This window comes from Myodes glareolus, chromosome 14 (genome assembly GCF_982192425.1).
Source record: "Myodes glareolus chromosome 14, mMyoGla1.1, whole genome shotgun sequence".
Classification (NCBI taxonomy): Eukaryota; Metazoa; Chordata; class Mammalia; order Rodentia; family Cricetidae; genus Myodes; species Myodes glareolus.
The window spans coordinates 32,813,743-32,818,358 of NC_142039.1; the positions used below are offsets into that span (position 1 = coordinate 32,813,743).

General features: G+C 46.6%; 1 pseudogene; it reads left to right on the forward strand.

Moving 5' to 3' along the window:
• Positions 1 to 491: 491 nt before the first annotated feature.
• LOC148119783 (zinc finger protein 431 pseudogene) lies at positions 492 to 1,313 on the forward strand (annotated as a pseudogene).
• The last annotated feature ends 3,303 nt before the right edge of the window (positions 1,314 to 4,616 follow it).

The following is a 4,616-nucleotide window of genomic DNA, read 5'->3' on the forward strand; positions in this document are numbered from 1 at the left end:
GTTTCTCTGGGCACCCAGCTATGACAGATTAGGAAGAACAAATAAAAAGGCTACCCCGCTAGACACAGGAAGTAACCTTACTAGACACAGGAAGTAACCTCACTAGACACAGGAAGTAACCCCACTGGTGAGATTAGAAGAGAGAAGAGCTACTGAATTTGACAAAAAGATGAAAAGACGAAGATTTAGGAAAAATAAATCCAAGATAAAAAGTTTTATCTCTAAATAACATGACTAAGAATTTAAGAGCTGTTTTTTCATGTAAACCACCATTACACAAATCTGTTTTAATTTTAATTACTTTTATAAGAAGAGGGGAAAGTGTAATTTCTATAGGGCTTTCATGAAAAGTTTTTTTTTTTAAACACTCTTGAAAACTAAATGGGGATGCTGTAGGCTCCATAGCTGAGCAAGCAGGAGCAGGTTGGTGTTTGGTGCTGTGAGCACTGCTGCAGGGAGCTGTGTGAGGTCCTGGAGGAGCTTGGAAGCTGCGGCATGGATGCAGTGACCTATGAGGATATGCATGTGAACTTCACTAAGGAAGAGTGGGCTTTGCATGATTCTTCCCAGAAGAGTCTCTACAAAGATGTGATGATAGAAACCTACAGGAGCCTCACTGCTATTGGCTGCAAATGGGAAGACCAGAATATCAAAGAATATCATCAACATTCTCGAGGACATGGAAGGTACCAAAGATGTAATTCCGCAGAGAAACACTGAATGTAAGCAATGTGGTTAAGCCTTTGTAAGTCACCATGGAGATCGCTATAATCATCAGATTCATGAATCAAGTCATACTGCAGAGAAATTCTACGAAGGTCCTTCTCCGTTGCTGTGAGAAAACAAAATGTCTAAAGCAATGTTGGCTTATGGTTTCTGAGGGAAAAGAGTTCCTCATGACATTGAACCTGAGAGCTTACATCACCAACCTGAAAGCTTGAATCACAGCGTGGGAACTAGATGTGGAGTGAAGCTTTAAACCCTCAAACACCCGTCCCAGTGATGATTTCCTCTATCAGCGTGGCATTTCCTAAACCTTCCCAAACACCACCACCACTGGACACCAGTGTGCAAATGCCTGGAAGCATGGAGGACGTTTCTCATCCAAACCACCACATTAATTAACATGGCAAAGCCTTCACATGTCACTGTCGCCATCAGAGACAGGAGTGAAATATTGGAGAGAAACCTTATGAATGAAAACAATGTATAAAAAGCCTTTTACCAACATGGCTGCCTTCTGCTACATCTACTGATTCATGATGAAGCAAAATTCTGTAGGTAAGCCTTTAGATACTATATCATCTGGGTTATAGGAGTGAATTGTTCCCTTAGAAATATATTTCTGTAACAGTTATGAGCATGAGTCATGTTTCTTTAAAGATTTGTTTTATTTTTTAACTATGTTATGCCAATATATCTACATGTGGGTATATGCATGTTTTTTGTTGGTGCCCTGTGGAGGACCGCAACCACATACTCCATTACAAGATGGCGCTGGCATCTGGTTTCACCGCCAGGTGAACACACATGTGCTTGGTAACTTTCCACTGCTGTCCCTGCTTACTCCCCACGCATCATCTGGGATAATGGGCAGCGGACCAATCCAAGAGTGACACGCCCGAAGCGAGGACTGTTTCCTATATAAGGGATGGGTTCCCTCATTTCTGGATCTCCGCCATGTTAGCTTATGCTCTCTCTCTCAAGAAGCATTAAAAGCTTTTCTGCAGAAGGATCCTAGTGTCCCGCGTGGTTCTTGCAGGCGAGACGGTAGCGCGGGACATCTGGTGCTGAAGACCCGAGACGCCGGGAGACCCTGACCACTACTCGCACTGCCGGAGACCCCTTGGACACAAGGAGGATTCAGAACTGCAGGTCTGCATGCTCAGAGAGGTATGACTATTCCTGGATTTTTCGGTTTTGGGCTTGACTTGTTCCCGCATTGGGAAGGTTTCGTAGAGGCCTTGGTACTTCTTTTAGTAGTTCTCTTATTTTTGGCCAGAAATTGCTTAAAAGATGAATCCTGCCAGGCGGTTGTTGCAAAAGCAGAGGAAGTCCAGGATAGCATATCAGAAACTGAGTGCAGTGAGAGGTTGGGCGCGCGTAAGAAAAGGACAGTCCCAGATAAAGAAAAAGGACCCCCCGGTGGTTCTAAGAAAATAAGAATGGGGGAGAAGACTGACCTACAAGGTCAAAAGCTTTCTGATACTAACAATAAGAAAAAAGGACAGATGTATGTTATGTTGTTTGTGTTGTCTTTTGTGTCCTGGACAGGAGAAAGATATTTGAATTTAGGAACTGCTAAAAAAGGTATTTTGAATTTAAAATATGGGCCTAAGGATATGATGTTTTGGAAAAGAGGTTCTGTTTTCGTCTCCACAGAAAATGAGAGCCTCAGGGTGTACTTGAGATTTATGTGGTTTGAATCACTGAGACCTCCTGAAATGTTGTAGTGTATACCCCTAAAATACAACGTACCAATTCAGCAGGAAGTAGCCAGAGAGACCAACAACGCCCAAATTCCCTGAAAGATTGTTTAAATGAGGTCCTTTCAATGGTTGCAGAGCAGCAAGCCTGCTTCTCTGAGTTCTGCTTTACTCCATGCACCAGTTTGAACTCAGAGTGAATGCAGCTGCGGCTAGAAGGCAGCTGGAGCAGAGCTTTGCTAGGTGGCTGTGGTAAAAGGCACATTGCCCCAGCTTAGTCGGTGCCTAGCCTGGCGGATGCCACAGCAGTGCCGAGAATAAGAGCGGTGCCACAAGCTGCCAAACCAGAAGACTTACAGTGTACCTGAAACTGTGAGGGGCTCTGAGGCTGGATTGGCTCTGGTTCCACTTGGCTAAGCTGAACTGTGCTGACTTTAGGCAGGACTGGTCGTAATTATCATAATAAAAGCGCAATCAAGGTTTAGCTGCAGTAAACAGGCAGTACCGTATTACATTTATCTAATGTTTCAGGATTCGCAGGGAGGTAGATGCGAAAAGCCCTTGGATTTTTAAGGTGATTGGGTCATTGGCTAAATCTGTGACTGTGGCACAGATGTTGAGAGTTTGCTAATTAGGAAGTGGCCCTGTTTGCCGCCTTTCCCATCAGCCCCGTGAGCTGTAGCGGCTCCGGTGCGGACCTTGAGGTGTTGCTGGCCTGTGCCGCCTTGGTTACTGGTCCGGGTGTCGGCTCCCGCCACACTCCCCACCAAGGCCAGCCCCACTGGGAAAACAGTAAAACCCGGGGTGGAGCCGCCACTATGGGAACGGGCTCCATAGCGGTGCAAGCCGGAAACTGGCGGAGCAGTGCGGACCCGGCGCGGCTTCCCTAAAGGGGTAATGTTTAACGGGGTTTACGCTTACCGAGTGCGGCCTAGGGGAAAAAGGCCCATAGTTTCCAACACGCCTCTGATAGACTTCTTGATGCAGCTGGAGTATTGCACCCGTGCGATCCCAGATGCAGTGACTGATTATTAAGCAATTGTCTAGTTATCTTCTAGGTAATTGGACTGGAGAACTTGATGAGGAAGTAGCAAGGATGACCCTCTGGACAGTGACAAGGGCATGGCCCAAACCGATACCAGTTCTTGTTAAAAACAAAAAAGGGGGGAATAATGAAGGAGTTGCCCCCGACGCCAAGAGTGGCCATTGCCATGGCTCTGTTCACTATAAATTTTTAAACTTGGATGATAATGGCCAAAATGCTGCAACACGACATTGTTCGGATCTGCAGCGGCCCAAGGATTTGGTTAAATGGAAAGATGTGTTTTCTAATGAATGGAAAGGCCCGGATCCCATTCTATTGAGATCCAGGGGAGCTGTTTGTTCCCACAGGATCAGGAAAACCCATTCTTGGTGCCAGAGAGACTGACCCGAACGGTGAAAAGTGACCCACAACATGCGGACTCGCCTGAAGATTTGGCTTCTGTTCCTCCTGCCATTTTGCGGATGGATGACAACGGTTATGATGGAGCAGCGATGGAGGATACTCTCAGCCTTCCCGAAGCCGACACCAGTCAGCCATAGAGTGGCGGTGTTTCCTCGTTTTTTTACAACCAATAAGACTCTGGGGCTCCCCTACCTTCCTAGAGATGATTTGTAAGCTTAGCCGAAGGATTCCAGTCCTGGGTTGTGTCCTTCATCTCCTACTTCGAAGAATGGGTGGGGGTGGGAATGTTTGGAGCAGCCCTATGCTGTGGAATAGTGTTTCTCCTCTGGATGGTCTGCTGACTCAAATCCCAAAGTCGTAGGGACAAAGTAGTTATTGCACAAGCGCTGGCTGCCCTGGAACAGGGAGCCTCTACTGATATGTGGTTATCTATGTTGAAGCAGTAAGGTTTATGTCAACCAGCTCCTGCACCCCTAGGACAATGGTCCATTGCACAGGGTGGAGTGCTTGGCTTAGCTAGCCCTGAAGGTTGTCGAGCTGAAGAGCATCGCACAGAGAATGGCCCTCTCTGAGAGATATGTCGCCCTGCATAAGGGTTTCCTGCCACATATTCCCTTTCCCAGAAAAATGGCAGAGGGCAGGCCGGGTAAGTTCCAGGTGTCATGAACCTAGGGGCAGATTCCGTGCAAGCCCATTATAATGTTTCCACTTTGGGAAGTGCGACCTCTATCTTTGCCTTCTGA